Source organism: Theropithecus gelada, chromosome 9 (assembly GCF_003255815.1).
Source record: "Theropithecus gelada isolate Dixy chromosome 9, Tgel_1.0, whole genome shotgun sequence".
NCBI classification, from domain to species: Eukaryota; Metazoa; Chordata; class Mammalia; order Primates; family Cercopithecidae; genus Theropithecus; species Theropithecus gelada.
The window spans coordinates 87,799,646-87,817,201 of NC_037677.1; the positions used below are offsets into that span (position 1 = coordinate 87,799,646).

Below are 17,556 nucleotides of genomic sequence, written 5' to 3' on the forward strand. Positions count from 1 at the left end.
CCATGGAAACCTCAGGATCTGCCTATGGGGTCACCTCTGAGATCTCTTATGTGCATAGACTCATCTGCTTCCCATGCAACACTGATATATTACTTGATCATTGTTGGTCCTTGTCTTAGCTACCTATGGCTGCATTACAAATGACCCCAAAACTTAGCAGCTTAAAAGAATAGGCATTTATTATCTCAGAGTTTCTGTGTGTCAGGAATGGGGGTATGGCTTAGCTAAGTGCCTCTGACTCGGGATCTGTCAAAGGCTGTGATCAGTGCGTCATCTAGGGCTGCAGTCATCTCAGGGCTCAACCGAGGAAGGGTCCTTTTCCAAAGTCACTCACTTGGCTGCAGGCAGGCCTCAGGTGCTTGCTGGCTATTTGCTTGGGACATTAGTTACTTGTGATCTGGGCGGTTCATAACATGACAGTTCACTTTCCCAAAACTGAGAGAGAGACAGAGAGAGAGAGAGAGAGAGAGGAAAGCAAGATGGAAATCATAGTCAACCAGGCCTGATTTTGCCCTCAGTGGGACCTTTGGCAATATTTAGAGGCATTCTTGGTTGTCATGACTGTGGGAAGGAGAAGGAAGGTACTACTAGTATCCTGTTTGTAGAGATCAGGGATGTTGTTACACATCCTACAATGCACAAGATAGCCCCCTACAACAAAGAATGACCTGGCCAAAATGTTAAAATGCAAAGTTGAGAAGCCCTGACCTTGAGTGTTGAATGTTTGCAGAGCACATTATGTACATTCCCCCGATCCTCATACGACTCTATAAGGTAAGAGTTATTATCTCTTCCTTTTATTGCTGGGGAAACTGAGGCTTACAGGAGTTCAGTGATTTGCTCCAAGCAAGCAAGTAGGGAGGCTGGATTTGAACGAAGGTTTGGTCTCATTCCATTGCCAGGCTCTTTCAGTGTGAAGCAGGAACAGAGAGAGGTAAGAAAAGGAACAAGCTCTGGGAGAGGGGAGGGGAGAAATGCCCTCTCTGCCAGGAAATGTTCCAGATGCCATTCTTGTCACCTCATTTGAAACTCGCAATGAGGCAAGAACATAAGCCTGAGCAGACTCTGTTCTCTGGGAGAAGACAGTTTGGCAAGGTCCTGGTTTGCATCATTGTTGAGCTGGAGCTGTGGATTGCTATGGTTCCTGGAAATCCACAGTGTCCACACTACCGCACCCTCTCCCTTCTTGGGGCCCCAGCTGGGTCCGTATGAATCACTTGTGACTACTCGGAGGAGCCATGCTGAGCTCCCCTCCATTCTGCTTTCAATACGGTAGGCCTGGCCTCCTTGGTGCCCAGGGACACACCACCAATAAGAGCACATTGTGAAGCCATCTGATAAGTACATTTCACATTTCTTGTGATTTCACTCTAATTGTGTTCCCCACCCTACCTTCCCCTTTTAAGACTTCCAGAATTATTTCCTTCTGATCCCCTTGGTCAGAATTTGAACATTTCATTTCCCAAATGTCATTTTGAGATAGATTCTCTATCATAATTATGCCCTCCCACAGTACCTTCCAGATGGGGATTCAGGATTCACCTCTTGATTTAAAGGGTTTGTTGTTTTTGGTTTTGGTTTTGGTTATGAGATGGACTCTTGCTCTGTCACCCAGGCCGGAGTGCAGTGATGCAATCTCGGCTCACTGTAGCCTCCGCCTTCTGGGTTCAAGCAATTCTCCTGCCTCAGCCTCCCGAGTAGCTGGGATTATAAGTGCCCGCCACCATGTCTGGCTAATTTTTGTATTTTTAGTAGAAACAAGGTTTCACCACGTTGGCCAGGCTGGTCTCAAATTCCTGATTTCAAGTGATCCGCCCGCCTTAGCCTCCCAAAGTGCTGGGATTACAGGCGTGAGCCACCATGCCCAGCTTTAATTTAAAGGGTCTGAATAGGACTTACTCCTTCTAGAAAGGGAACACGCAAGTCCATTTTGAGGAGGTTCTAAAAAAAACAAACAAACAAAGAAGACAAAAAGTAACAAAACAAACAAACAAAAAACAGCAAGAAGCTGTGAGTGACACAAACTTTTAGAGGATTTGTATTAAAAATTTTCAGGTTTGCAGGCACTATGAAAGCTCTTAGTTCTTATTTAAAGTTTTACATAAAAGAAAAATTTGGCAGGGGGAAATAGTTTTCTCCACCCAGGAGCTGTAAAAATGAATGAACATCTATCTCCTTAGTTGAGAATTTGTAGGTCTATGCCTGCTGGGATTTCAAAGGGCATACATTCTTTGGCCAAATATGACCTTGGCATATAACCAATCTCATAGGAGCATTAGTTGTTGCAGCTTGAGTCTGTGTTTGAGTGACTAATGTCATCTAACCTTGTTCTTACCATGACCTAAACTTTGGAGCAGTTCCTCAGCTGAACTTGCGGTGGATCTTGTACAAAATTATACAAGTTTCCTCAGTCCTTCCACTGTCAGCTGGTGTCCTGCAGGCTGCATCTAGAAACAGACAAAAGCTGGTCTGAAAACGGCAGCTACCAAGTAACAAAAATGAGTGGGGCCTTTTAAATTCAACAGGAAAACATAGTCAGCAAAACCACATGAAAAGAACAAATCAGGTGACATCTAGTAGCCTGCTCCTTCTACCAGGTTATTTACAGTTTCTGACTGGTTGGCATGGATTAGTTCTCTGATTTGGGTAACAAGTTAGTTATTGAATTACCAGGATTTTGTTTTGACAGAAATTTTCCTTCGGAGTTACCTTTTTTGCCCCCTGAATCTTTTTGGTTTCTATCGTATATAGAAATTCATTACATAAGGATTTTCAAATATTTTTGGAAATGGCCACAGTAAGAAATTGATTTTATACTGTGACAACACATATACACACACACATACACACACACACACTTGAAAAACTAAGAGAAAAATTCTACAGAAAGTATATTCACTCTTACTATGTATGACTCACTTTAATATTTTCCATTTATTTCCTTCCAGACTACTCTAGTCTGGTCTGTTAGAAATGTTTTTGGCTGCCTATTAAATTAATTTCACAACCCATGAAAGGAACATGTCCTTCAGTTTGAAAAATATTATATTACTTGAACTGTGGTTTTAAAATGACAATTTATAGCATTCTGATGAAATTCAAAGTATAACTAGAAAGTGAATTTAATCAGTTTCCAGGATCATTCCTGTGGTATCTGTAATTTTGCTTATCCAACTCCTCAGTGAAATTGTAGTGCACTTATAGTGTCACTCTTTTCTCTTTCAATTCTGATGGTTATACGTGAAAACCTTGCATTTACATCAGTCTCCTTTCTACGTCGTCAAACAGACAGGTTCTTTGGAGCTTCTTCCAGTGTTATACCCAGGAGGTTGGGAACATTGGAGAACATCGTGCCACTTGGCTGTGGCTGGGGTGTATGCAGAGACAAAGGAGTCCATGCTGGAAACAGCATGCCAAGGAAGTGCCAAGGCTTAATCAGAGCCATCAACCTGGAATCAGCACCAGGGAAAGACAGGGTAGCCAGCTGTAAGCCAAGTAAGATGGAGACTGTGAAAGTCATGGCCAGAAGGAAAAGGCAGTGGAGTATAAGGCAGTTCTGAACCAAAGAATAAAAAGCTATGAGGGCTCTTTATACTGTTCTATGGCTCTGGTTAGGCGCATGCTTCAGATGCTTGAAGAGGAAACACCAAAGCTGTTTCCCAGAGCATCGCACTAGAATAAACTTTCACACTCACCCATAATAATTAATCCCATGAGCTATTTTCCCTTAAGAATCTGATATTAAGTTAAAGTTGTATAGTTCTTCTCACCCATATTACATAGTGGCAAATGCCAGACATTACATTGTTTCATCTATAAATATGTCAGTATGTACACAAAAATGGTTTTTTAAAAACGAAACCCCAAATCCATTATCACACCTAAACATTTTTAACAATGATTTCTGAATACTATTCAATGTTCACTTAATAGTATTCATATTTCCCTATATATTTTTTGTTTGCTTTTACATGTTGTTTACTCTAACAAGGTTTTAAATTATGAGGGCCATACATTTTAATTCATTTAATGCATTTTAATACATTTTAATTGGTTGATTTGTCTCATTTGTCTTTTTCTCATTTGTAACTTCTTTTTTTTTTTTTTTTGAGTGGTTAAAAGGTAAAATCCAAAACTTCTTTAAATAATGGGATTTTTTCCAAGGAAATGCAAATTGTTTATTTTGTTTACCAAAATAAACTCATTTACCAGATGAGAAAAATACCTCCTGGCCTCTGCAAATAGGGAGAAAAGCTTGCTTATGGTGATAGGAGATCCAGGGTGATGAAAACTAGGCCTACCTCACTGGGCTCCACTGTTCCTGAAATCTCCTTCATTGGACTCACTTTTTTATACTTCAGAAGAGCCTCTTTTTAAACACAACTGCATTAAATTCCCTTGCTGCCCACCTTCTACTAAGAGGATATCTGTTAATCTCTGTATGGATCTCCAGTTTTTTGCCAGCACAATGTCTATAAATGATGGCCCAAAGGATGACAAGTGTGGTGAGTCATTCAAGAGCCAGTTCTATTCAGCAGAGTTTTAATGTTGAGTGCATTTAGCTCTCTTCTAATTCACATAAAGTTGATAATCATGGATTTATTGCTTTTTATGTGATGGTACACACCAGGATAGGATGCCAGTTTTTCTATTTCCAGAAGGTGTTTCCCACATTCACTGGAATAAACTAACTTTCTGATAAAGTTTGGCTGTGTCCCCACCCAAATCTCATCTTAAATCATTCCCCACTTGTCTTGGGAGGGACCCAGTGGGAGGTAATTGAATAATGGGGGCAGTTACCCTCATGCTGTTCTCATGATAATGAGTGAGTTCTCATGAGATCTGATGATTTTTATAAGGGGCTTTACCCCTTTTGTTCAGCACTTCTCTTTCCTGCTGCCATGTGAAGAAGGATGTGTTTGCCTCCCCTTCTGCCATGACCGTAAGTTTCTTGAGGCCTCCCCAACCATGCTGAACTGTGAGTCAGTTAAACCTCTTTCCTTTATGAATTGTCCAGTCTCAAGAATTTCATAGCAGCATGAGAGTGAGAATGAATTAATACAATTTTCCATCACCATTCAACAGCCATTTCCTACCCTTCAAAGATTATACAGCATGTCATTAGATAGATATATATATATCCAAGTGTATATATATAAATATATACATATCCAGATATATATATCTAAATAAATATATCCAGATAGATAGATAGATAGATAGATAGATAGATAGATAGATAGATTTTTTTTTTCTTCAGAGTCTCACTCTGTTGCCCATCTAGAGTTCAGCAGCACAATCTTGGTTCACTACAACCTCCGTCTCCCAGATTCAAGCAATTTTCTTGCCTCAGCCTCCTGAGTAGCTGGGATTTCAGTCACATGCCACCACACCTGGTTAATTTTTGTATTTTTAGTAGGGACAGGGTTTCACCATGTTAGTCAGACTGGTCTTGAACTTCTGACCTCAACTGATTCGCCCACCTCAGCCTCCCAAAGTGCTAGGATTAGAGACGTGAGCCACTGTGCCTGGCCTGTCATTGTATTTCTAAGCTAACAAGTATTTGGAAACTATAAACTGTAGTTCTTGTTTTCTCTTTTTCCTTTGTCATGTTATTACTCCTTTATCTTTGCCTGGATTTCTGGGTGACATGAATATCTAGAACTATGTCCAAAAGTAAAAATGCCATGTGACAGCGACCCACAATGTTGTGACCATGTCAATTTTTAAACCATCTTTATTGAGGTATAATTCACATAATGTAAACTGTACCCATTTTAAGGGTACAGTTCAATTATTTTTGACAAGTGTATAATTTGTGAAACCTCCATCCTAGTAAAGACAAATATAGAACATTTCATCACCCAAAAAGTTCCCTTATGTCTCTCTGCAGGCATCCACCCACGCCTGGCTCCAGGCAACCACTGATCTGTTTTCTATCAATAGAGATTAATTGTGCCTGTTCTGGAGTTTGATATAAATGGAATCATATGGCATACACTCTTTTGTGCCTGGTTTCTTTAGCTCAGCATAAGCCTTTGACATTTATCCATCTTATTGTGTATGTTGATACTTGTTCCTTTTTATTGCTGAAAATCATTCAATAGCTGTACCATAATTTGTTTATTCATTCCCCCTTTTGATGAACATTTGGATTATTTTAGTTTTTGGCTATTTTAAGCAAAACTGCTAAAACAAATGTGTACAAGCCTGTGTGGACATATGCTTTCAGTTCTCTTGGGCAAATACCTAGAAGAGAAATTGATGGTAAGCATATGCATAACTTTATAAGAAACTACCAAAGTGTTCCCCAAAAAGATTGTATCATTTTACATTAATTCTGGTTGCTCTAGATCCTCACCAACTTTTGCTGTTGTCAGTCTTTTCAACTACAGTCATTCTAGCGGGTTTGTCAGTGAATGTCCCTCTCGTTTTAAATTGCATTTCCCTAATGATGAAAGATGAGCATGTGGTCATACGCTTATTGGCTTATCTGTATGTCTTCTTCTATAGTGTCCAAATCTGCTCTTTTTATTGGGTTGTTTGACTTCTTACTATTGAGCTATAAGAATTATTTTTATATTCTGGATATAATCATGTGTCAGATGATGTATTATAAATTTTTGTCTCCAGTCTGGAATCAACTTCCAACAGTATAATTCCATTTACCTACCAAACCTTGTTCTTCATGCTATAATTGCCGTATCTTTTATTTCCACAAATGTTGTAAAAATCTCATTAAAACGTTATTAATTTTGCTTTAGTAGTAGGTTCACTTTTGAGAAAATTATGAGAACAAATAATATTTTCTTGTAAATATACCCTCTTATTTACCATTTCTAGAGCTTGTCTTTCCTCCCTTAAATATGACTTTCCTTCTGTATCATTTCCTGTTAGCCTAAATAATTTAGCTTGTCTCATGTTGCAGGTCTGTTAGTGATGAATTATTTAAGCTTTTACTTATCTGAAAATGTCTTTATTTTGCCCTAGTTATTGAAATATATTTTCACTGGATATAGAATTGTGGGTTAACAAGGTTTTTCTTTGTTTCTTCTTTGCTTTTGTTCCTCACTTTAAACATGCCATTCTTAAGGCTCTACTTATTTTTATTCAAATTAGTTCATTGCTGTGTTTCACATCAGAGAAGACTTTCAGTTCTAGAGTGAACTGAATGTGGAGTTCAACGTGGAGATTTTCCTAGGCAGAAAGACAACAATGTGAGGTATACCTCATGAGTTTCTCTTAGGGATCATGATTTGTGTTGCCTTTTTCCTGATGTTTGACAATAGCTGCTTCATATATAGACCTACATATGTCTCTCTCTCTCTCTCTCTCTCTCTCTCTCTCTATATATATATATATATATATATATATATATATATATATATATTTCCATTTATCTGCTGAAATTCCCTATCTACTTACTCACTAAGACATAGTTTCATTGATTTCTTTTGTTCTTGACTGTGGATCACATTTTCCTGTTTCTCTACATATCTAGTAATCTTTTATTATATACTGGGTATTGTTCATAATACATGGTAGAAACTCTGCATTCTGTTATCTTCTGAGAAATAATCTTGTTTTTGTTCTCACAGGCAGATCGGTTTCTGACTGACCACCTTGAACTTGTGTAGGTTTGGCTTCATACTTTGTTGGGGTGGATATGTGGAAAGCTCCTCAACTGTGCATCTTGTGAAAGATTGGTATTAGGCTTTTGTAGAGAAGATTGAGAAAGCAGGCTTTACTCTAAGGCATGGGGCATTACTCTTAGGGTGTGGCCCTTGTGGTCTCAAAGCTGGATTCTTGAGGTGGTAACAAGATGTTAATGATGTCCCTGCACTGTAGCTGCAGAGGATCTCCAGCATTCCTTACTTCTTCTCAACCTTTACTTTCTCTGTTCTTATACCCAGTTGTGTAGCAGTTGCTCTCTGGTAAGCCTTGTGCAGTCTTGCCCGGAATATGATTGTAATCCTCAGCCAAAAACTTAGGGAGAAGTCCCTTCAAGACCTCCCCACTATTCTGTGCTGCTTCTCGACTCTAGTGCCCTACTTTGTAGACTCCAGGCACTTCAGATACCCCAAACTCTGATCTAGGTTTCCTCAGCTCAAGAGGACTACTGTACTTTCGTTAAATCACAGCTCCCTGCACCGTGGCTGGGAAAATGTCCCTAGGCAGAAAGCTGCACCAGCGTGGGACTTAAACCTCATGAGTTTCTCTCCGGGATCATGGTTTGCACCACCTGTTTTCCAATGTTTGACAATAGTTCCTTCATACATTTTGTCCAGTCTTGTGATTGCTTACCACAGGAGGAACAATCCAGTACCAGTTATTCCATCATAGCCAAAAGCAGAAGTTCACCAGGATTTGAAAGAAAAATAAAACAGGCCAGGCGTAGTGGCTCATCCCTGCAATCCCAGCACTTTGGGAGGCCGAGGCAGGCAGATCGCTTGAGGCCAGAAGTTCAAGACCAGCCTGGCCAACATGGCGAAACCCCATCTCTACTAAAAAAAAAAGAAAAAGAAAAAGAAAAAAAATTAGCTGGGCATAGTGGTGCATGCCTATAGTCCCAGCTACTCAGGAGGCTGAAGCACAAGAATCGCTTGAACCCAGAAGGCATAGGTTGCAGTGAGCCAAGATCTCAACACTGCATTCCAGCCTGGGTGACAGAATGAGACTCTATCTCAATAATGATAATAATGACATTTCCTGAATCTCTTCCATATTCTACCTCCAGTTTCGTAACCCTATAAAATTCATATTTATGGACCATAATAGGAATGTAAATGCATTAATTCAGTAAGGAGTTTAACATACTAAACTTTCCAAACTAAGCCAATTAGACCACTTGGCTATTTGCAAACACTCTACTGTTCTGAGATTGGTCATTCAGGCTGAACATTTAGTCAATAAGCCTTTCTCTACTACCCCTGCCCCATACAGTCTATTTGAACTGGGCTGTAGCTTCTTGGACCACTTATTGGGTCTGTTTTCAACTTTGATGAAAGGGGAGTCTAGATAGAAAAAGTGTTTGAATAGCCCACTATTTTTGTAGAGCGGGACAGTTAAAGTTCTATCAAAATGTGAGGGAGAATCAGCAAAAGAATGACTCTATCTCATATTTGAATAGTGAATATCTTATTTGGGCCTCTCACTAATCCTCTGAAAAAGGCAATAAGCTGTTATTGCTCCCATTTTGCAAGTGACGAAACTCAGAATCGATTCAGTTAATTGAGTCATCCAACATCACACAGGTAGATGATGTCAGAACTCAGAAAGGCAAAGTCACTGTGAATAAATGTAACAGTTAATTCCCTGTACATGGACACCTCAGGCCAGCTCTGTGAATAGGCAGAATACATGGCCAAGTATGAGGTACAATTTGAGAGATGCCAAATCACTCATTCCCTCGCTAATCACAGGCCTAAAATTTCAGCATTACTCATTCATTTTAGCCTGAGCCATCGATGACCTGTTAAAATGGAAATCTAATTACCTTCCACATGTAGAGCAATTCACAATTTTCCAAAAGTGTTCTATGTTTAATAATAATAATACCTAACATTCATGATGGACACTTTTATGTGGCAGGCACTGTTTTAAGTGTTTTGCATATATTGACTATTTTTATCTACACCATAATTCTATGGGAGGGGTACTATAATTATCTCCATTTCACATATGTGGAAACCAAAGCTTATAAAGATTAAATAACTTGCCTAAGGTCACACAATCAGAAAGTGGAGAAGGTAGGATTTGAGTCTGGATTCAGAGTTCTTGCTTTTAACCATTAAACTTTTTGTTTGCTGTGCCATTTGATCCAGTTCAAAATCCTACAACATAAGGGCATCATTAAACCACCCTTTACAGATGAACAAACGAAGACCCAGAAAATTTACATGACTTGCCCAATGTTCCCCCAACTAATTATTGATTAATCCTGAAAATCATAACTCCTAGTTAACTCTTTCCAATATACTAAACCAAAAGAACTACTAGTTAAGTCATTATCAGCAAAAAGAGAGATTGGAGCAAAGACAGTTTCATTTTGATGAGAGATAATAAGATGTTCTGAGCAGCTAAAAGGCAGCTTGAGAATTTTCCAGCCTTTAGATGGTAATAGGAAATATTAATTTCATTTTACAAATATTTGCTGATTCCCTAACTACATTCCAGGCACCATTCTCAGTGCAGGAACACATCTATGACCAAAGAAACAAAAAATCCCTGCCTTTATGGAATTTACATTCAAATGGAATGTAAAAAAAATTACTGGTGGTACAGAAGAATTATACTGAAAATAAAGAGGTACAATGTGAAGCAGAATTGACAGCAAATCCAGCTGGAAATATTTTTTCAAATCTACCCCTTCAGTAACTCACTTATTTTACACATGCTTCTTCTAGGAAACAACCCACTGATATGTGAAACGTAGGCAATATTTTCAAAATACAATGCCAAATTTGTTGGTGATGGTATAAATTTAAAACTCTTAAAGGGAGAGATGAGTTTTCCCAAATAAGATAGGACTAGTTGGAGCTGTAAAGGCACAAACTTTATGACATGTTTGAGTAAATAAGATCTTTGAGAAAGTTGCCCAGCCTGAAACAACAGAGAGTTGCAATGTATCAACAAAATCTTCTAAGATTCTTCCCTTTTAAAGTCTACTTTTAGGTTATCAAAGGTTCTCACCACTAAAAAGTAGAATACTGGCAGGTAGAACAGGTGGGATCATTGATGGGAAAGAAGACTAATGAACTATCTTTAGTTCTATGCAAACTACCTTCACCATCATCATTTTAATAGAGGTCTGGCTTCTCCAGCTCTCTACTTGGATTTACTCTAACCAGTTGGTTGCAGTTGACCAGGGACAGATTCTTAGTTCACAACAGAAAAACCTCTGCTTTGATTCTTTAGCCTGAGTTACTAGACAGCAGCAGTTACCACTCTGAGGGATCCAGCTCTTGCTTTTATCAGCAGTTCTTAATCATGCCTGGCAGGCAAGAACCTCCACAAAAAAAAGATTATTTTTCCCCCTCTCTCTTGCTGGCCCCATCCACACCAATTTTTGTAAGATCTCTCTAGGAACCACACTTAACTTTCCAAGGGATTGATGACTCCCTATACCACTTCGTTCTTAAGATTCAGGAAAGTGTTCCCCTCACCCAAGACAGCCTGAAATTGCAAAGGGTTTCACTCTTTTAGCCTAAGACACTGTTTTAAATTGAAATGCAAATCCAGTCCTGTCATTGACAAGTTTGGGTGAATGAAATTGTCCAATTATTTCCACTGGAAAGGTGTGTGTGGTAGAGGTAGGGAGAGGTGAGAAGAAGTGCACCGGGCAAGGAAGGGAGAAGCAGGAAAAGGAAAAAGTATTGCAAAAGGAGAAAGGAGTCTGGGAAGGGAAGCCAAGACCACTGATGGCAGATCTGTCAGCTCCTTGATTTCCCCAAGGGCTGGTCTTGTACTTGGCAACTAAACCATTGTCTTTCACTAAACACAGCCTTAGTAGTAGCCTCTTGCTGTTCAGCCATGTAAATCAGAAATGGGAACTGGAGGTCAAGAGGGAGGCCAGTATGGGGGTCGGTGGGATACGCTGCCAAGGTCTGTCTTGGAGAACAAACGGCCAATTACCCTCCAGTTATTGGGACTGCTACTGGCACTCTACCTTCAGCCCTTTGTGGGGATTGCCTCTGCTGAAGGAAATTACCTTGACCAAGATCACACCTAGACCTGCTTCAGTTCTATTGATTTTTCTTGTCATAATGATCATTTATGTTTCCTTTTTTCTAGATACAGATGAATCAGGGTTTTGAAACCAGGCAATATCATATTCTTTTCAGTTTGCTTCCAGATGTCCTCCCAAAGATGACCAGCCAGGCTTTGTGGTAAAGCTATTTACTAGGTCAGGGTGACTTTAGGACTTCTGTGAGCATATCTGATAGTTTAACGTTCATGCTCATAATCAAAATTTGAATCATTGTATTTCTTCACACTCCACTTTATATTCACCCTCACTGACACTCTGCTGCTGATTTTCTTGTGAGCTCTGTGATTATCTTCACTGATTGACTTTTCACTGCCTCAAACAAGTTAATATCTCCTACAGACTTAGAAGGTTGACTGCAGATGTCCTTTGCCAGTGTGTTCCTGATCATAAGGAATAACTAGTTGTGCTCTGATCCCTTGAGATTTCATTATTTCGGACTCCATTATGTGCTCATATTCCTACCTTTTGTTTTTTGTCTTTAATTTATATGTTTTTTTTTCCTTTGCAAAGTAACCCCACAAGTTCCATGATGATGTGCGTTTGTAACTGATATAATGTGGTAGTAACCATAGGGCTACCCTGAGATATACGCTGATTTAGAGATTTCATGGGTGTATAAGCCAGTCACTGTTTGATTAGTTCTTGGCCAAAAGAACTGGGAAGGCATGGGCAACAATATGCCTAAAGCAGAATCCAGGGCCTTTTTAAGTCCAGGCTAAGTTCAATCCAGTCTTTTGCCTCAGTCAGTTCTGCAGTGAGTTCTGAACTCCTTCATTGGCCCTAAACATGTTCCACTTTTTAGTTATGACCTGAACAAGTCCAGTGTCCTGGGTATGGCCTCTTTAGCTTTCCTTAGGTTGAATTCATTCCCTACAGATTCTAAACAGACTCAGAATGAGAACCATCCACAAAGGATGTGGTGAAATTAACACCTATGGACGAGTCATCTTAGGAAAACAAAATCAATAACAGACTTCCAGTGTAGACAGGAACTTCTACATTGTAAGATGTCAATGTGTAAAACATCATTGTTGCATTCAAGATGTGATGAATTTGTAAATCCAGAGTTACTTTATGAATGTATGTTGGACAAAATCTTGAGATTCCGTAACTTACTAGAGACTGTGAAGAATAATGTTGGCATAATTTATAACATCACAAGGAAAAAAAAGCACCTATTTTCTCATATTGATACATGAAGAACTGGAAAAGAAGGCATCTTATAAGGTATGAATTTAAAGTCTCTATTCTTCCTGGCTGTGAATCACATCTCTAAATATAGATTTGCGTATGTGTAAATGCACACAATTGTAGCATCTTCCCTGTTGACTCAAAGGATTTTATTTCAAGTTTTTATTTCTAAGAAGTCACTGTTCTTTCCTATTCCTGTATGCCTGAGTCACCCCACCCCCACCCCCTTTGCTCCCTGTAATATCACAGGGACAGATTTACACAATTCAAGTACAGGGTACTTTTAGAAACAAGCTGCTACTGAAATTTAGCCCTCCTAATGAGAATCGAAACACCATATCATATTTGAAGACAAAGCTCCTCATCTAGTGATTATTGATAAGGCAGCATGCTATTTACACATCATGAATTATGGGTGTTGAAAACTTAAGTGGGATCCAATAGTTTGCTGTTGAAATTTTCTAAACACACTGTAAACCTATTCAGGTCATTGGTAACAACAGACTAGATAGACAGATTTAGTTTACATATTTGGATATTTTCTTGGTAATCTAACTATGCTTAAAATAGACTGCATGTCGTGAGCTGAGATCCGGCCACTGCACTCCAGCCTGGGCGACAGAGTGAAATTCCATCTCAAAAATAAAAAAAAATAAAAATAAAATAAATAAATAAATAAAATAGACTGCATGTCATCTATTTATATTTATGTGTTAATATCACTCCATAGGACACCCAGTGCTCCAACACTCAGCCATGTGACTAAGTGTTGAGAAGTTGGCAATCCAACTACTGTACTGGGGACATGGCAAAGTATATGGTAGTATTGTAACAGTAAAGTTAGACCGGCCAAAGGAAGCATTCAGTGTTGAATTTAAACAAGTCTATAGACAGGAAATTTTCAGAATTGTGAGTACCAAGGACATCCTGCCGGTCTATAAGATTAACTTCACCACTAAGCCTAAGTCATGAATACTCACAAGGACCAGGCATTAACATCTTTTTAGATGTTAGCACTAACATGTCACCACTCTAGGCAAATCCAGCCCCTACCCTACCCCTGTCCTAGTGAAATAATAAAAAATCTGGACTCATAAGTTTATATAGGTTAATGGCAGGATAAAGAACAGAACTTAGTTCTGGGATTCTTACTTTTGGCTAAAGCACGAGTGTCATGAGGATTTCTTCCTTGTTCCTTCCCAGAAAGTAAAGTTACCAAAAAAAAAAAAAAAAAAAAAAAGCTAAAGAACTACGAATTAATCTGTGACTGTGCATTATTAATAAAATTACAGTGGGATTTATGATTCACATTTTGTTCCACTTCTTGCCATTTAGAAGCTTTCAACGATCATTCCTGGTATTTTCTAGTGTCTTATATGCTAAATGATGATAGTTATTATTTTCTTTCTTTCCTTCCATCCTTCTGTTACTAGTACTTACATGATTTTTATGTGATTTCAAATTGCCAATTCTATTTAGGAAAAGATTCACACAGAAAACTTTGTTCCAATATGAACGTTATTGTTACACTCAGCTGTGTGTTCTTCTGTCATGTTCTGAATATAGCTGAAGAGACTGAGTGTCTATCAGCATCTGGTCTGCGCAGACTGCCAAACTATAGTGTTATTGCAAGGGTCTGGAGATCAGAGTAAATGAAAACATTTTCCCTTTTCAGTTTCATTTATTACCCAAATTATTCAAAAAGAAGGAAGGAGGTCCACATTCTTCACATTTTAAGAGTACAAAATAGATGATTTATAAAATTAACTAGTTCCTTGATATGGTCTTTATCAAAAGTTAATTCTTTTCAGCCTCTACAGTGTTACGTTACCATCTTTCAAACTAGGAAACATTTGTGTGTTGTGTTTGTTTTAAGTTTACTCATGTCAAAAAAAGAAAGTTCTGTTGAGTCCTGGCATTTGTCCACAAACAGGGAAAGATATAGTTTCTCCTTGTTTCCCTTACCATTCACATAGTTACCATCAAAATTCTCCTCTTTGTTCAGAACCTAGAAGGCTATGTCCTAGATAACTTTCTGAATTTTTATGCCTTTTACTTGGTATAAATTTGCAGTCCTTGGGAGATGTCTTTTGATCTTTTTGCCTGATTATCTTTCCATGAGAAGTGGAGTATATTCCAGAATTCTTTGAAATCCTCTATATTTCTTTCCCTTCCAGAAACACTTCTTTCAGATTCAGTCCCTTGCAACTATCAACTTCACATGCCAAATATAAGTGCTTCCAGCCATCTCACAGTATCAGAAACTGCAGTTCTATGTGGGGAGAAGGGAGAATGTACATGAGTCTGGTACCCTGAAAGTAGTTCTTGTACAATAGGGGTGATGTCTCGCTCTCTCTCTATTCCCCCAGTCACCCACCCATCCCCACGCCCCCATTCGCCCCCAACACTCTTGTCCCAGGGTCAAATGCTCCTGTCTATGGAGTAAGGGGAGTAGCCCCACGCTTCTGCCTCTTAGCTTCATTCCAAATAACATTAGTTGATAAACTGATAGTGTTAGTAACTTGTAAGAGTCACTTTTTGAATTTTCTTGGTGGTGAATAACCCAGAAATCCCTATTAAGCATTTTCAGCAGGAGACTAACTTGACCAGATTCATATTTTCAAAAGACTACTTAGACAACAGTGTAGGAAATGAGTTTGAAGTGGGTTAAGAATGAAAGCAGGAAGCCAAATTAGGAGGATGTGTACGAATCCAGGAGAGCAATAGTAAGAGTTGGACTGGGAAGCAGCAGTAGAGATGGTGAGGAGGTGACAGATTTATGAGATGTTTGTGAGGTAGAATGGACCTGGAAAACTCTTCCCGTGGTAAGTAGGCCAGTTCAAGGTAAACACCTGTGACTGTGCTAAATGGGGAAATTGGATGATTCTATGTGACTTCTATGAGTAATATGAATTTTAAACTGTTTAATTTATTGCAAAAAGGATGCCACTGTAGTAGACAAATCAACATTCCTTCCTAAATGTGTTTACAAGTAATTTTTCTGTTTGTTATCAATCCTTGAATATCATGTTTATTTAACTATGTCACAGCCAGGTAAATTTTTAGGCAATTTCTTCATTTTATGCAAACGAAGAGTGGATAGTATTAGTTTGCTTTAAATGGATATTCAAAACTGGAGAAATTACAGGATCTGGTGGTGCTGTCATCTGGATTGCCACCTAGTGACCAATATTTTGCACAGCAGACAAGGTACCCTGAGGATGTCACAATCAAGAGTCACTTTGCTACTAGAAATTCATGTGTGTCAGTATCCTCACAGACTACTACATAAGCTGAATGCTTGCCAACTGTAATCCAAGTCACTTACTCTGTGATTTTAGGCAAGTAACTTCATCTCAGTGGGCCTCAGTTTCCAAATCCATAAAGTGAGCACTAGCTCATTTCTAAGGTGGTTAAAAATCCTCAATAGTTCAAAGGCTCATCTTCGTTGCAGACAATCAGAAACAATTATCCAGGATAAAACACATGTCTTTTTGCTTTACTTTGTCACCGAAATCAAATATTGTATAGCCAGCTTAAGCTTCTTGAATGACCTCAGATTTTGAGAGCTCACATTCAGCACAACAGTTTAATCTCATTTCAAGTTCCCCAATACATAGACATTTTGAAGTAATTGTCTATACTGTTAACCTCAGTGATTTTTTTCTAAGAGCCAAATTAAATAATAAAATAATATTATGTCACCATTTAAGACACTCCTATTGTCTTTATAGGCCACAGCAGTCATCTCCAAGACTTAGATTATTTATCTGATTATTTATCCTTGTCAGAAAAAAGATGAACATGCAACTCCTGTGTTTTTTTCTGTTGATAGGTAATGTGCATGGATAACCAGAATGAAATAGTAATACATAATAAAACATAAAAACAGAAATATTTAAAGAATGAGCTAATCATGAAATAAAAGAATGTTATCTTATTAAGTGATTTTGGAAAAAGAAGCATTTGGGTCATAAAATAATATCTTGATCTTTTAAAAGAGATTTTAAAATAAGAAAAAAGTATTTTGAACTTACCCACATAATTACCATGTTAGGTGCTCTTTGTTCCTTTGTGTACATCTAGACTTCCATCTGGTTTTATTTTCCCTCTACCTTGAAAGAATTCTTTTAAGATTTCTTATAGCACTAGTCTACTGATGGTAATTTTTTTCAGTTTTTTTTTTATGCCTGCAAAAAGTCTTTATTTTGCTTTCATTTTAAAAATCTTTTTGCTGAGTATAGAATTCTAAGTTGACAGAGTTTTCTTCTTTCAGTACTTCAAAGATGTTATTCCACTGCCTTTTTTTCACTTGCATTATTTCCAACAAGAAATCTGCTGTCATTCTTGCTTTTGTTCTTCTTTATTTAATGGGTGTTTTTACTCTTGCTCTTTGTTTTAAGACTTTTCTCTTTATCACTTGTTTTAATTGACTGGATTAGAATGTCCTTTGGTGTAGTATTTTTCATCTTTCATTTGCTTATGGTTCATCGAGATTCTTGGATCTCTAGATATTTAGTTTTCATCAAATTTGGAAAACTTTCAGCCATTATGTCTTCAAAAATGTTTACCCTCAGCCTTTCTTCTTCTTTAAA

General features: G+C 38.2%; 1 long non-coding RNA gene across 1 annotated transcript in view; it reads right to left on the reverse strand.

Annotated features, from left to right (window-relative positions):
- The window catches only part of LOC112632128, a 207,747-nt gene that overhangs the window by 41,496 nt on the left and 148,695 nt on the right, over positions 1-17,556 (reverse strand). The window contains exon 3 of the long non-coding RNA XR_003121259.1: positions 2,325-2,447. This is a non-coding gene — a long non-coding RNA (uncharacterized LOC112632128). The remainder of the gene's footprint in view (positions 1-2,324; positions 2,448-17,556) is intronic.